This window comes from Crotalus tigris, unplaced genomic scaffold (assembly GCF_016545835.1).
Source record: "Crotalus tigris isolate CLP2741 ecotype Arizona unplaced genomic scaffold, ASM1654583v1 scf7180000018184.2832721, whole genome shotgun sequence".
Lineage (NCBI taxonomy): Eukaryota > Metazoa > Chordata > Lepidosauria > Squamata > Viperidae > Crotalus > Crotalus tigris.
The window spans coordinates 904,816-922,289 of record NW_024096871.1 but is presented as its reverse complement, the minus strand read 5'-3'; the positions used below and the strand labels follow the sequence as shown (position 1 = coordinate 922,289).

The 17,474-nt window shown below is 33.5% G+C and overlaps 1 protein-coding gene across 2 annotated transcripts in view; it reads right to left on the bottom strand.

Moving 5' to 3' along the window:
- PLCL2 (phospholipase C like 2) overlaps positions 1-17,474 on the bottom strand; it is an 87,307-nt gene that overhangs the window by 31,728 nt on the left and 38,105 nt on the right. The window lies entirely within an intron of this gene.

The following is a 17,474-nucleotide window of genomic DNA, read 5'->3' as shown; positions in this document are numbered from 1 at the left end:
AATCCAAATAATCATTAGATGGTAGCAAGAGTTATTATTCGTTTATTTACAGTATGTCCTCTGTATTTCTTCAGAGAATAGGTGAAAAATCATTCTTCTATTGCTTGGTATTAGCTTCTGAATTTTAGGCATATAAATGTATCAATCACACTATTCCCTTCTTGAACAAAATGTTGTGCAATGCTTAGAAAGACAGTAAGAAATTTTGTACAATGTATAAAATAAAAAATAAAGCCTTATCTAATTTGCCCCAATATAATTCAGAAAACCATACCGATTTCACCTTGGAAATATCCTTGCTCCCCATTTCTATAATCTACTTGCATACTAATTTTTTTTCTTCTTTAAACTTCTCAACTTTCTTTGAACACACTTACATTAATTTATTGAAAGAATTATAAAGCCCGCAAATTTATACATGTGACTCTGGCAGCCTACATCATAAATACACAATGCAGGTAGTCCTCAACTTACAACAGTTCATTTAGTGACCAAAGTTATAATGGTATTGAACAAAGAGACCTATGACAGTTTTTCATGCTTACAACCGCTGCAGCATCCCCATTGTCGCATGATCTAAATTTAGACACTTGGCAACTTATTCATATTTATGATAGTTGCAGTGTCCTGGAGTCATGTGATCACCTTTTGTGACCTTCTGACAAGCAAGTCAATGGAAAGCCAGATTCATTTAAGAACTGTGTTAATAACTGCAGCAATTCACTTAACAACCGTGCCATGAAAGGTTGTAAAATGAGGCAAAACTCACTTAACAACTATCTTCTTAGCAACAGAAATTTTGGGCTTAATTGTGATTGTAAGCAAGGACTACCTGTAAATCAAAAAGAAAAAAAATAATGGAAAACTAACTAACTACACAGAAACAAAATATAAATACAAATTCAAAAATATAAAATGGCAACCAAGAATAAAACCAAACAACTTCAAGGAGAATTCTCAATCAAATGACCATTAATGCCTGGAAGAAGAGCCAGGTGTTAAGCAATTTCTTAAACCCAAGGAAAGTAGGGATATGTCATATATTTGTTTAGAGGGGGGGATTTTCCAGAGAATAGGGACAAAGACTAAGTCAGGAAAGCTAAGGCCCAGAATGAACTAAGACTTGCAACAAATGTAAAAAAAAATTCTTTCAACATATAAAAAAATAAGAAAAAAGTCCACTATTAGGAGATGATGGTAAGGAAGTGACATGTAGCAGACAGAAAGCAGAGTTGCTTAACTCTTTCTTTGCATCTGTTTTTACACAAAAAGAAAAAATAGCTCAATCTATCAAAGACAGAACCATAAAAAGAGACTAGGAATTCATATTAAAATAGGCAAGAAAATGGTAAGAGATCATCTGTCCACTCTAGACCAGTTCAAATCACCAGGGTTTGATGGATTACATCCCAGAGTTGTGAAGGAGCTGGCAGATGTTATCTCACAACCATTGTACCATATCTTTAAAAAATCCTGGAGCAATGGGAAATTACCAGAGGATTGGAAAAAAGTTGAAATGGTTCCCATCTTTTTTTTTAAAAAAAAAAAAAAGATCTAGGAAACTACAGACAATCAGTCTAACATCAATACCTGGGAAGATCTTGGAAAAGATAATCAAGCAATCTACGAACACCTAGAAGCAAAGTTATAAACAGAAGCCAACATTGGGTTGTCCAAAACAGATAACGCCAAACAAATCTTATTCCATTCTTTGACAAAGTGACTAAGTTAGTGGACCAGTGAAATGCTATGGATATAGTATACTTGGATTTTAGAAAGGCATTTGAAAAAGTAGACCACAACCTACTTCTTGGTAAGCTAGAAACATGTGGGTTACATAGCATCACTACCACATGGATTTGTAACTGGCTGACACTCAATGTGTTTTAGGCCTAATATTCTTCAATATCTTCATAAACAATTTAGGTGAGGGGATAGAATTTGCAGATGACACCAAGCTGACAGGAATAGCCAACACTGCAGAAGACAGGCTCAAGATCCAGATGGATCTCGGCAAACGTGAACACTGAGTCCTATGTAACAAAATGAAATTCAATGTAGAGAAAAGTAAAGTTTTACACTTAAGCGAGGAAATCAAATGTACAGGTACAGATTAGGTGAAACTTGGATCAATAGTAGTAACTGCAAGAGGGATCTTGGAGTCCTAGTGTACAATCGTTTAAATATGAGCTAGCTATGTGCTGCTGCCTCCAAAAAAATCAATGCAATTCTAGGCTGCATTAACAAAGAGATATAATCAAGATAAAAGAAGCAAAGTGAAAAAATATGAAGACTAAAATTAAATATAAAATCCATCAAACTACTAACAGTTACTGCAATCTTGGAATTGGCAATGAAGATATTGAAGTGATGGATAGCTTCCACTTTTTAGAATTAACCATCAACAGCAAAAAATTAAATAAATAAATCCAGAAGTTGTTATATGTCTCACATCAGCATTTTGTAATGCAGCAATGAAGGCCTTGGAAAAGATATTCAAACGCTTGATATGTCTATACTTACCAAAGAGCAGATTCTGCAAGCCATGGAATCCCTTGTGACACTATGGAAATAAAAGTTGAACTTTGAAGAAGCAGGATAGGAAGAATATTGACATTTTTTAATTTTGGTATCGGAGAAGACTCCTAAGAATAACATGGAGATCCATGGATAAAAGCAAATAAATCAATAGATTACTGAACAAGTCAACTCAAATTTCTCATTAGAGGCATAAATGCCAAGGCTCAAAGTTTTCTGCTTCACATCCATTATACAAAGACCTAATCCCCTAAAAAAGATTCTAGTACTGGGAAAGGTGGAAGAAAAGGGAAGATGGGGACAACTGGCAGTAAGATGGATGGAATCAGTCACAGTAGCAATGAGGACACTATTGGAAGATTCGAAAAATCAGATTACAGATAGATCATAATAGAGGAACTCTATGAGGAGTCAAAAACAACTTGATGGCATATAATCATTTATCAATCAATCAATCAATCAAAATAGTACTGTACATGGATAATCAAGTCAGCAACATCACTCCATAAGCTAAGCCAAGTGAAATGAACTACTAATATCCTACTAATGTAGTGTCCTAAAATGATAATAGAGCGAAGAATAATTATAATCTTCTCAAGAGTAAAATAATTTCTGGTACCGGAATTGAAACTAAATATTCTTCTCAAGTTGCAAATAAGACAGAGGTAAAAAGAGGTTAAAAAAACCAGGCAAAAATGAAGCAATTTCCTGACCTTTCTCAAGAGCAAATTTGGAAACAAGATAGAGAAGCAATACGAGTCATTGTGAAGTCCATTTCATTTTTCCCAAGCTTTTGTTAACTTTGAGCTAATCACTGTATACCAGTACAAGGTATATCACATTGTATTACTATGTATGCCAATATAATAACTAAGAGTCAGTTTGATATATTGCTGTCCTAAAAACCAGGAGATGGGAGATCTTAGCCTTAGGCTTGAAGGCAAATTGAATAACTTTGGGTCAATTATTTTCTTTTGACTCAATATATTTTAAAAAGGTATGTTCACCATCTTCAGTTGACCAAAATATATAAAAAAAGGCAGGAAAAATAGAGAGAAATAGTGAGTATATATTAAAAATGCATTTTTATAGAGTTTGATGTGATGATTAAGGCGTCAGATTAGTTACAAAGAGACTGTGACTGAGTCCTCCTTGAAACAACGAAGTTGCTTGTATGACTGTGGACCTGTCACTCAGTCTCAGACCAATCCACTTCAGAGTTTTTGTCTTGCATAGACAATAAAATTAATAACTATTGCAACCTACAGGATTAAAGAACAGTAGGACTTTTTTATGATGAAAATATTTCACTTGGATATCCTAATGTAGAAAGAGCATAGGTAAAATGAGAATTATTTTGGGAAAAGTGAGAATAGAGAAACAGGATAATCAAACAGTAAATTCAGTTGACATATAGAATAGGCAGACTAAAATCTGTTTCCATTCTCATTCCCCAATAATATATCTTTTCACAGCTTTATTTATTTAGTATATGCCTTTTTTACAATAATAGCATTACTATTTCAAGAAATAATTCTTGAACTATTTCTAGTCTTCCTTATGCTTTACTATTAAGCACATCGTTTATGGAGTAACAATCATTTTGACAGAAACTCATAGAAGGAATGCTCAAAGATAAACCACATAAGGATTCAAAAGAATATGATTTGAAATAACAATGCAGTACACATTTGAGATAATAAGATATGGAACATCAGACTAATATTTGAAATAATAACAAATAGGACAAAGATAAAAATAATCATTCTAAAGATCATGTAGCCTACTGAAAGCAAGGAACATTATCTTCAAATTAATTTTGGTGGCACGCCGATCTGCCACTGCCTTTTTTCCTTTTGATTTTTTTTTAATTTTACTTTTAAAATATTTTGTTATTAAAAATTATTTTAATTTTAATTATAGCATGTCCTTTTTAGTGTAACCTATGCTTTATCATTATACTTGTGGCTGTCAACAGATGTCCTTTTTGCCCTGAGTTGTCTTATTTATTCCTCTTACTAGGAAAGTCACCAAATTACTTTCAGCTGTCATTGCCTGTGAAGAAGTGACCTTGATGGAAGGGAAGATCCGTTACCAAGGCAATGAACATGTAAACATTGCAGAAACCCAGGTAAGGGAGGGAGTAGTATGAAAACATTTCAGACAGGCACACAGACTCCTGAATTTACAAGAAGATAGAAGAGGAAGGAAAAGCACATTCAGACTTGCAAAGCTCTGATGCTATTGTTAATCTTAATAAAAGTAGTTTAGGCACATATGGTGTCTGTTTCTTGGAATAGTCTATTTTGTATAACTAACGTTGTGCTAAACAAAAAATTTCTGATTCTATGAATGAATAATTTTATTCCATTATTTAAAGTCCCTTTTATTGTGTTTAGATTTCATCTTTGCTGTTATATTCTAGGTGTCACCAAATAAATTTTTACTTATTTACATTTGTATTCATATAACTCTTTCCTATATTCACTCAACAGCTTCATCTTTAATAGATAAACTTCAGAATTTTACTTCTCTTTTATTATTTTGCTATTTTGTTTCTATCATCCGGGTTTTATTTGTTGTATCTTGTTACCTTTATTTACCAGATTGCAGAAAATTGTTATAATAACTCTTGTTATTTTAGAAATGTCATATTACACAAATTACATTTGTCCCTTATTAGAAGCAAAAATTGATGAAAAAATAATTTTATGGTTACATAATCAATTATAAATCAATTTATAACATCAATTATGTTATAAAGAACGAATATGAACGGAAACCACATCACTAGTCTAAGAGGCTAAATTTGAGGCCTGTCCCTTCCATCTAGGAAAAGAGAGAGAGAGAGAGAGGGAAAAAAAATTAATTTAGCAAATTTGGATAATAAACAATACTATTAATGCATCCAAGCTGCAGATTTTTTTAAATCCACGCAAATGTAATCAATTTTTCAAAAGCAGTATACAAAAAATAGAAGTGGCTCACTTTCCAAGTTATCAGGGACTGGCAATAGAAAGCATCTTTTTTTTCTGCTTAGTCTGCGATATTTATTACTAACTAAACATTCCCTTTATGCTGCATGTATATGCTATATGAGTACATGTGGCCTAAGAGCAAGTGCACAGTTTGATCCAGCTGGTCAGATACCAGCAAAATTGTCAAAAATTATTTGTGAAAGAAGATGAGCCAAGGTAGTGGATTTGAGAAAGGTTAGTGATCTTTGGGAAGGATGTTGAATGATTCCCACTTCACATTAGATGGTGCAGAACTAGATAAAATGTGGACACCTCAAAATGGCAACTTCTGGGTTTATGCTACCCAGAAGCAGACACAAGGATAAAACTTTGCCCTCCTATCTTAATCTGGAGATCTTCAAAATGTAAGTGAGAAAATTTGGGGCCTGGTGGATTGGGAAACAGGGACCTATGGGGAATATGGGGGAGAAATAGGCAGAGGGCCTGTTGCAGCATTCCTATGGTTGGTCTTAAGGGCAAACAACTCTCTGGTGATGCAGTGGCCATAATTTTGGAACCAAATCATAAGTATCTCATAAGCGACCACTCATAAATCAAGGTCTATCTGAATTTCCTTGCAATATTGGTGGTTTCTTCTGTTTTCATTATTAACTTTTTGTCTTCTTTTATACATATAAAAATCTATAACTTCATTTGACCAAAAATGAAAAATACCATAAAAGAAATTAATATCTAAATAATTGTTATATATGTAAAGAATACAAAGAAATAAATCTAAGTATTAAGAATGTTCAAAATTTCTTTATCTTCCCAAGTAATTTTTTTTTCTCATTGCTTCAGTTTTCAAAACTTTATCATTTCTACTGAAAAAATTGTAGAGAAATTAATTAAAGGATTAAAATGTATTTTTAGCTTGCAATTTAAATTGGAAGGTTATGCTAATGAGCTGTGACAGAATTCCAAATAAACTGGATCAAAATTATGAAAAGAACTGGTGGGTATTTTTGGACAAGTAAAAAGCTTTATGATAAATCTGTTATTAGTTTGATTATAGAAAAGGGATGGATTATTATGTAACCAACATATTTTTGACACACATGTAAAGTGGTTTTGTTGCCATTGTTGTTGAAGTATATATTCTGAAAGATTATATAATTATTTTTTTAAAACACCATCCACCAAATACCTAATTTGTAATAGATTTGGAATACTATGTAAAAAAAATTCAGAAATGTTTTTCTGATTTTCCTCATCTTCCAAAGGCTAGATTAATTAGAATATTATGGCAAAACATTCACACAATGAAAACGGTTATCTTGGCTATCCCTTCACTTCCCAACAATATGTCTAAATCTCATTTTCAGCAAAGAGAATAGAGCAGGGGTATCAAACTGTCGGCCCACGGGCCGGACGCATCACCAGGAAACTGCGCCCACCTCACTGCTGGCAATAGAGAAAAAGCTCCGATATGTCACATGACATCATGTGACGTCGTGAGTTTGACATGTCTGGAATAGAGAATTCCATCTTCATTTGTTTTATTATGTTTTTCCCCAGTTCTTTTTTTCAGTAATCTTACTAACTTACACAATATGCAATATGTGATCATACTTTTAATAAAATAGAGTAATTAAATACATTTCAACTATATTAGGATGCTTCTTTATAAGTTTCATTTTTAAAGCTACTTAACTGAAGATTAGAAGTGCTTCTGAATGTGAATTTGTACCTCTGGCATGAGGTTTTGGCCACCTTTCTGTATAGCTAGAATTAATAATTTTCAAATTTTCTAGCAATAGGGGAAATGGTTCCAGAAGGGTGAAATTGAATGCCAAAAGCTCATTCTCTCATTATGCTTACGTACTATTGAGAGGAGCACATTACTTGTAACTTTATAATCAATTAAATTTGCAAGAATAAAATGGAGAAAGCATGATAGAAAATGAAATAATACATTCTTAATTTTAACATTTATACAAGTTCCAGACAATTTATTCTGGTATTTTAATCCACTATGCTAATTTCTTCATTAACTATCATCAAACAGCAATCATAATATCAGCATGAAAGAAAAGAAAGACATTAGCAATATTTGGTTTTTCTTTTCCTTATATTGTTTTCATCCAGCTGTTCATTATAAAAACGTTATAAGAGAAACGTAGTGGCTGTTTTCTTTTTCTCTCCCACTCTCAATTCTTTTTTCTTTGGACTATGTGTTTGTGAAGCAGCCATACCTATTATTATCGATCTATGCATCTCTCTAGTAGCAGAGTAAAAATACTCTGAATAAAGAGCAAGTTAAATATGTTATTGTTTCCATACACAATATTCTAGTCTGTTGGAATGCCAACTAGAATTGGCAAAAAAAAAAACCTTTGTACAACAACTTATACGTTATGATAATCTACCACACAGACAATTGTAGGAGTTTTGTGGTAGGACAACTAAAGCATATTTTATAAAATATGGAATTTATTTTCTCTGAATACTTTTATCTCAAGAAAATAATTCACTAGTGCATTTGTACTTGCTAGCCTGTTTCTAAAAAAAAAAAAATGAAACACACTTGTTAGCTAATGTATGGTCACATTTCTGCAACTGTCTTGCCAACAGAAAGTAAAGCTATGCATTACTTTCTTCTGAGATATGAATATTCAAGAAACATGAATATACTATGGAGCCCCAGTAGCCCTCCATATATGAATTAATCAGATCTGACCTTGCTTAGCTGCCTCACACGATCAGGCAGACCTACAGTATTTGGTTCAAAGTAACAATAGAAGCCTACATAAAATAAATAATTCTTGTACATTGACAAAATTTTAACCCAGCAATTTATCTGACGAAGAGATAAATTTGTTTCTTTGTTTCTAAAAAATATCCCTTTCCCTCAAAAGAAATAATTAGCCATTGGGAAGGCTAAAAAGGATTAATGATTTGATTTTTTAAAAAAGTCTTTCTTCCCCTTCCCACTGGGAGAGGGGAAATGTATGCTTCTAACTGATGGAGAAAGTATCATAATGATTTCTCTTCCAGCTTTGTTAAACCATGAATCCATAATATTTGCTATGCACAATTTTTCTTGATTCCAGGAGGCAATATACATGCCATTTACTCTCTGTAATTGATGAGAACAGTACTATGGATGTTAAAATTATTCTTGGGTAATTTATTTTGTGTTTCTAGGATAGTTTTTGCCAACCATCTGGTAGATTTTAAACCAGACACAGCATAATATTCAAACATTGTGCAGATAATTTTACATTGCATCATTTTCTGCTAAATTTAATATTGTTAGAAACTTATAGAAATGAATAATAAAATGTGGATTTGGAAAAACCACAAAAGCATTCTAAGACATGTTTAATAAAAAAAATAAGTTTAAAACGTACAAGAGGTACTGATAGAAGAGAATATTTGTAGCTCAGGACTGAACTAGGCTCCTTGGTGTTTTATGACCTTGGTTGTTTTCTTGCAGACATTTCATTACCAAACTAGGTAACATCGTCAGATGTCTTTTATTATAAAAACTTATTTTATTATTATTATTTTGGGCCTTCTAATCGGTGTTGACTCCTGGAATACCTGAAGTAATCCCTATAGATTCAGAGAGTGATTGGACCCAAATATCCAGCTGACTTTGTACCCAGAGTGGGTCTAAAACTAATATTTTCACTATTTCAAAGATCATGCCTTGACCAATACCCCAAACTGGACCTCTTTACTTGTACATACATATATACATATATCCGTCCATCTGTCCATCCATCCATCCATCCATATATCCATACATCCATAAAAATACCTTCTTTGGAAAAGCAAACCTAGTAAGAACTTCTTATGCCTATCAAACAATATATAATTACAGTGAGTGGAAAGGACTAATTCTGAAATAATCTTATGTAATACAATGATCCCTTTCCCAAAAGAGAAGAGGAAAATTGGTTGCTTTTATGGTAAGTCTACAAGAACAGATATATAAACAAACCATTGTTCATTGAATTTACAGTATTTCTGGACAAATTAAATGCCATGTATATTATACATTAATACAATTACATTAATTCTTAGAAAAGCTATATTAGACTTTTAATATCCTAGTGAGTTTCTGAAATATTCATAGCTCCTCACTTCCCAATAAACTTTATGAAGCAAGCTAAAAAATACTATAAAGTTTTTTCTTCCATTCATATATAAGTATGTCTTTTATAGTTTTACATATAATTGCATTTTGGGAGATCATAATATTTTTTTCACTGCAAAATTCATACTGACTTAATTTCTCTATCTTGACAGAGATACTTAACTTGTTTACATGAAATTGGGAAAAATAAATATCCCTATATAGTTACCACAAGAAAGTACTTACAAAATTGAAAAATATACTTGTTATAATTGTTAGTCATCCAATAATAATTAAGAATTAACAACCAGTTTATCAACATGGATTGCTGTTCTCATCTATAAGAATTAACAGTTCTGGAAAAGCGAGTATTATCAAATAAATGTTCAAAAGCAGAAACTAAGTTGATATCTCCTTCTTTCCCAGGAGTTGATAGTTCTCATCTTCAAATACATTCTATTTGTAAAGAAAAGCAACTACAGTAACCATGTATTACTACAATAATAATGCATCTGAAGATACACTGGATGAAATTTGTTTAGTCACAATCCATTTGGGGTCAATCATACAAAACAGTCAAAGATTCATCTTCTTTTGATCATGTATTAAAATATCTAAAATGTAAAGAAATTTATAATTGCCTAATTAGTATTGTAATCAGCTTAAGTGCTTCTAGTGAGATCCTAGAATTTTGTTCAGTTTAAAAAACATATAACACAAACACTTTCTATAACACAATTAACTTTTATCTATAAATGTTTTAATAATTAATATTGCGGCACAAACATTTTGGTAAGAATAATATGGTTCTGATTTATTCTAAGTAAACAGATAATTGTACTGCTTCAATAAAAATCAACAATACATAAACAAATATTGCTCACATATATTTATATTTTTAAGCATGTTATATTTGTGAAGTACTATAAAAAATAAAATCAATTCATGTATTCATTTATTTAAAAGATTAACTCCATAAAATATAGACAGGCACTATATATTATATATTATGAAAAATAACTGTAATCTTAATATTTTAGGAAATACTAATTGCTAACTAGAATGTTAGACAATGTTGGACAATGAACAACAACAAGAAACAATGAACAACAAGAAACTCAGATACAATAATACAAGAGATTGGGTAACATAATTTCTGGAAAAGAATTTTAACCAGGCAAAGATGTAGGATGAAATATTTGAGTAAAAATAACAATGCAAGATGATGAGGTTTCAAACAAAAAAAACTACTAAATTCAAAAAATATTAATAAATAGATGAATGCAAGAAAAATGAGAAAACTTTTTAGAAGGTGACAGGAAAACGTATAGCTAACGTAGAAAATGAGAAATCTTAGGGGAAAATTAATACAGGCAGATGAGGTTAAAGGAAAATAGAATAACATTAAACATATGAAACATTTTACAAATGGGACTACAGAATAACAAACATTTGTAGAGAGCTTATGTTCAGGAAGCAAACCCATTAGAAAAGGCGGCTTGATAGGCAAGAATTATCAAATAGGAAAGCACCAAGCAGAAATAAAACACCCACTGAGCTGTTTAAGGATGCAAGAGAAGAGACTGTTAAGATATTAACATTTCTGCCTAGGTTTAGCCTAGCAATGGAAAAAGAATATGCAAATAAGTGAACTTCTGCACTCCACAGAAGCTAAGATTATATAACTGTAAACTTAAAAGATACCCCAAAGAAATCGATCAGTTTTAAAAAGGCAGAGTTACATGACATTAAATAAGTAAAATGGATATTAGAGAGAGCAAAAAAATATATACCTGCTTTATTAGTCACACAGCAAAGTTTTTGATTGTACAGAACAGAGGTCTCTTATGAGCTCTAGTTCTTAATCTAAGACTGGGATATCCAACCTATTGAGCAACAGACCTTTTTTTTTTCTGGTCTTCTATCGTTTGCCTTTTTTTCTTTTCTTCTATCCTTTGTCAAAATTTGTTTAGTCCTTGATTTACAATAGTTCATTTAGTGATCGTTCAATGTTACAATGGTATTGAAAAAGTTATTTAAGACAGTTTCACACTTATGACTGGAGCAGCATGCCTATGATCACGTGATAAAAATCCACATGCTTGAGAACCGACTCATAGTTTAGACACTTGCAGTGTCCCAGACTTGTGTGATCATCTTCTGACAAGCAAAGTAAACGGGAAGTCAGATTCATTTCAAGCTGTTACTAATTAATGACTTAATATCTATGGCAAGAAAGGTCATAAAATGGGGCAACATTCACTTAGCACTATATCACTTAGCAACAGAAATGTTGGGCTTAATTATGTTCATAAGTCGAGGACACCTGTACACTCTTAGCCCCTTCCAATCCTTTGCTAGTGAAAGCTCTTGTGGTGAAAGAAGGAGCCAATCTTCTTTCTTAACTACCTCCTCCTTTCCTCCCTCAGACAGTCCCAATCTCTTTATCCATCTTTACTGGCAAAACCTCTTCCTGTAGAGCCAGCATGCACATTTTTATAGCGCTCAGAATCTGACCTGGCAGAACAGCATTTCAGCACCTCTAAAGTACTGTGGCAAGTTGCAAAAAATGTCTTGGAGGCCAAAAGCTTTAGACTCATGGTACAAGCAGTTCTTGGGTTATGACAGCAATGGAGACTAGAAGTGCTGTCACTAACCAATCAAATCTAAAAGCATATTACATGACTGCATTGCTTAGAGACATCAATCCCAGTTAATCATAGTTGCTGCCATAACCCCAAGATGTGCAGGTCACGAACCATGGTGGCACAGTGGTTAGAATGCAGTACTACAGGCTAACTCACTGCTCACTCCAAGAGTTCGAATCTGAATGGCTCATGCTTGACTCAGCCTTCCATCCTTCTGAGATCGGTAAGATGAAGACCCAGATTGTTGGGGGCAATATGCTGACTCTGTAAACCACTTAGAGACAGCTGTAAAACTCTATGAAGTGGTATATAAGTCTAAGTGCTATTGCTATTAAGTGAGAAGAGCAGGATAAGAAGCGTGGGGTGCCATGCATGTCATTCACTGGATTACTCATTTGGGGTGGCCAGCACATGCCAAGAGCCGTGGAAGATGGTGAAAGGGACTGGGAGTGCCAACAGAGACTGCACATGGGGGAATGCTGCAGGCAAAAGAAAAAGTGGGAGCAGCTTGCTATATTCTCTCCTGCCTTCTCCATTGACTTTGGTTGGGGGAACCCAGAAGAGAAAATTATGATCATATTACTATGGGTTCCTGTAATGTCACGGTTGTTGAACAAATGGATATAAACTAGGGACTACCTGATATATTCTCGCACCCCTTACAAAAGTTGAAAATAACGGTAACAAATTATGCATGTGCACTATAATTTTGAAAACCTAAGTTCCCACACCCCTGGAATATCATCTTGCACCCCAGGGGGTGCGAGCAACCCGGTTGGGAACCCCTGAACAAGAAGATACTAATACAATTGAATTTGGGTAAAAAATAGTTTAAAAGAGAGAACAGAATGAGACAGAGATGCATATTGTCTGCGTACAGTTTTAAACTATATAGCAAATATATCAAAGAGTAATTATTAAAAGGTAATGGTTGGAATTAAAATTGAAATTTTAGTTTAAGATATGATAACAGTCAGTTTGTTAGCAAATATAAAACTGAATAAACTTTAGAAGTGTTTATTATGGGATTATAAAATGAAAAAAATCCAGAAAATGTTAAATTTACTGTCAAGCAGCATGCTTCATTAACACAGTTGTCAACCAAGAAGGAAAGGTGGTAAATTGTTCAGCTTTTTTGGCTCAGGAATAGATAAAAATGGCCAATATGCTGCAGAATTAAAGAAAAAAACATTTTAAGGAAAAGGGGTATTCACAAATTCAGAAAAAATAATAATAAATGATATTTAATCACAAAAACTGCAGTAGTTAAATCAATGGTCTTTCCAGTGGTACTGCATACCGATGAAAACTGGATGTTAAGAAAAAGAAATTACCGTATTTTCCAGCGTATAAGACGACTGGGCGTATAAGACGACCCCCGACTTCAGAGAAGATTTGCATAGTTTAGAAAGTCATCTTATACACCGGAAATTACGGTAGATCCCTACAAACTATAGATAAGGATACAGTTACTAGGATTACCACAAAGTAGAAGAAGCAATCAATCAATCCTGGACAAATAAAGATTGATTATTCTCTTGAGGTAATATTCATCAAGCAGAAATTAATATACTTATAGCATAAGATGCAAGTGGGTGAGGGTTAGGAAAAAACTGTTTTACATTGCAAATGCTCAGGAAATGGAAAAAGGAAATGACAATGGACATAGCTACCTGGATGTATAAAATATTAAATTTCCACATAAGATTCTGGAAGAGAATTATTGGGAGAACTATTATTATTTTTATTAAGAAAGTCAGTCAAAATAGCAGATATTTGCTTATACAAAAGTTAATTAAAAAGTTCAATCTAACTTGATAGTATTTTATAAGCAAGATGTACTTCCGGATTATAAGAAAAAATAAAATTCTGTTGTTGTACATTGTTAAATTATTTTATTGATTTTAACTTTTTAATACTCTTTTTTGCCACATTTTCAATAATCATTCTTTAGAAACAATATTAATAAATACAGTTCTATAAAAGAGTTTTCTGAAGTGTCTACTTTTATTGCTTAAACATTGTGCAATATGTTTTGTGAAATCTATCATAATTGGAGTAAATTATTTTCAAAATTGAAGAACTAAATTACAGTAATTAATCTTTAATGTCACAGATAGCCAAAAAATATACTATGTTTGAAGAGCTGCAAAATCTAATTAAAACTTTTAACATATCAAAAAATGTTTATACCTACTGCTGAGCTTCATAAATCTAGTAATTTTATTTCAATGCTGCAATGATAGATGGATATTGACTCCAAAAACACTTTTAATTATTCCTATAATATTAATTTTATTTTCAATCAGTGTAAAGTAACAAATCAAGTCCCTGCAGTAGAATAAACAGATAGGTGGAAAGATTGTTATAAAAAGAGTTGCCTGAATGTCAGGAAGAAAGTATATGCATCAATTGAATTATTATATAATGTAGTATTTTGTCAAAATTTACTTTAATGATAATTATAACTATATAGTCAAATATTATTAAGCAGCAGTGAATGTAACTTATTCAAATATTTTAATATGCCCAAATCATAATTGCAAAAGCAGCATCAAACTTTAGTAAGATCTTTCTCTTCAGCAATGGACTATCAGTCACTCTTTTTAGTCCTTTTCTGAAAATGACTTTTTCATCTACTCCTTACACGATTTTATGCAAGAGATTTGCATTGCAGCAAATCTTTTTTATCATATGTTTCACTTTGTCTTAATTTCAGATTCTATTCATGGATTTCCTAAAGATTATAGACTGCTTTTGTTTACAAATTTAACATAAAATGTGACTAATTATAGGATGATAAAAAGAAGCAACATGCATTCATAAAGCTGATGCCTGGTTGCAAAGTTATGATTAGCAAAAAGTTAAATTTTATACCTGGTCTAAAATATAATGCTTTTTCTATTACTATTTTATCACATGCTGTAAAATTAGTTTTCAACAAATTTCATCAGTAATCCTGAGTCAAAGAACAAAGAATGATAATAATTATGATAATGATAATATCAACAACAACAATAAAGTTGGAAAGGACCTTGGAGATGATCTAGTCCAATCCCAAGCTCAGGCAGGAAACCTTATACCAGTGATGGTAAACCTTTCAGAGACCGAGTGCCCAAACTGCAACCCAAAACCCACTTATGTATCATTGGGTGCCAGGTGGACATCGCCCATTGGGTGTGTGTGGCTCATTGGGTGGGCATGGCTGTGGTGGTAATGGCAGATTGGGTGGGACTAAAAAGTTCAATCAATCAATTCCAACTTTGCAAGATCTTTTTTTTCCTGTGAGAAGTTGCAATTGATTGATTGAACCTTTTTTCTTTTTTGCACATGGCGGCAGAGGCCTAAGCAAAAAGGTTTTATAAAACCCAGCTGAAGGCCTAGGACTGGGGTGACAGCGTGCGTGCCCACAGAAGGCGCTGCATGCCACCTGTGGCATGCATGCCATAGGTTTGCTACCACGGCCCTATACCATTTCAGACAAATGGCTGTCCAGCCTCTTCTTAAAAACTTCCAGCATTCACCGCTTCTGGAGGCAGGTTGTTCCACTGGTTAATTGTTCTAACTGTCAGGGAGTTTCCCCTCAGTTCTAGGTTGCTTCTCTCCTTGATTGATTTCCATTCATTGCTTCTTGTCCTGTCTTCAGGTGCTTTGGAGAATAGTTTGACTCCCTCTTCTTTGTGGCAGCCCCTCAAATATTGGAACACTGTTATCATGTCACCCCCTTGTCCTTCTCTTCATTAAACTAGATATACCCAATTCCAGCAACCATTCCTTATGTTTTAGTTTCCAGTCCCCTAATCATCTTTGTTGCTCTTCTCTGTACTCCTTCTAGAGTCTCAACATTTTTTTTACATCGTGGTGACCAAAACTGGATACAGTATTCCAAGTGTGGCCTTACCAAGGCATTGTAAAGTGGTATTAATACTTCACGTGATCTTGATTCTATCCCTCTGTTAATGCAACCTAGCACTGTGTTGGCTTTTTTGGTAGGTGCAACACACTGCTGGCTCATATTTAAGTGATTGTCCACTAGGATTCCAAGATCTCACAGTTGCTACTATTAAGCAAGGTATCACATATACCAGGGGTGTCAAACTGCCGGCCCATGGGCTGGATGCATCACAATGAAACCCATTGTCGGCAATGGGGAAAAAGTTCCGAGACGTCGCGAGTTTGACATGTCTGACCTATACTATACTTGTGCATTTGGTTTTTCTTGCCTAAGTGTAGAACCTTACTTTTTCACCATTAAATTTCATTTTGTTAGAGAGCGCCTAATGTTCAAGTCTGTCAAGATCCTTCTGTATCTTAAGCCTATTTTCTGGAGTGTTGGCTATTCCTGCCAGTTTAGTATCATCTGCAGATTTGATGAGTTCCCATCTATCCCCTTATCCAAATCATTGATGAAGATGTTGAAGAGCACTGGGCCCAGAACAAAGCCCTGGGGCACCCCACTATACACTTCCCTCCATGTAGATGCAGTCCTGTTGAGGACCACATGCTGAGTATGGCCGATGAGCCAGCTACAAATTCATCTGGTGGTGATGCTATCTAATCCACATTTTTCTATTTTATCAAGTAGTAGGTTGTGGTCTACTTTATCAAATGCCTTACTGAAGTCCAAGTAAATTATATCCACAGCATTCTTCTGGTCCACTAATTTTGTCACCTGGTCAAAGAATGCAATAAGATTTGTCTGGCATGATCTATTTTTGACAAACCCATGTTGGCTTTTAGTAATGACTTTGTTTGCCTCTAGGTCAGGTGTAGGCAAACCAAAACACTCAAAGAGCCACTTGGACCCGTTTCCCACCGGAAACAAAACACTGGGAACTGTAAAACCCTTTTGATATCTAAAATGAAGATAACACTGCATATATCTTTTTACCTTTATTATATGTGTGTGTGTATGTATGTACACACACAACACACACACACACACACACACACACACACACACATATGCAAGGCAAAAGAGATTGTAAAAAGTATAACTGCAGTATAGCAGTTAAAAGTGTCAAGGTGTAATCTATCAGACCGGTCTGTCTGAAAAACTTCCTCTCTCTGTGTGTGTGTGTGTACACACACATACACAAAAGCACACACACACACACATATATAAATAAAAAAATATTAAGGTAAAAAAGGATATATGCAGTGTTATCTTCCTTTTAGATCTCAAAA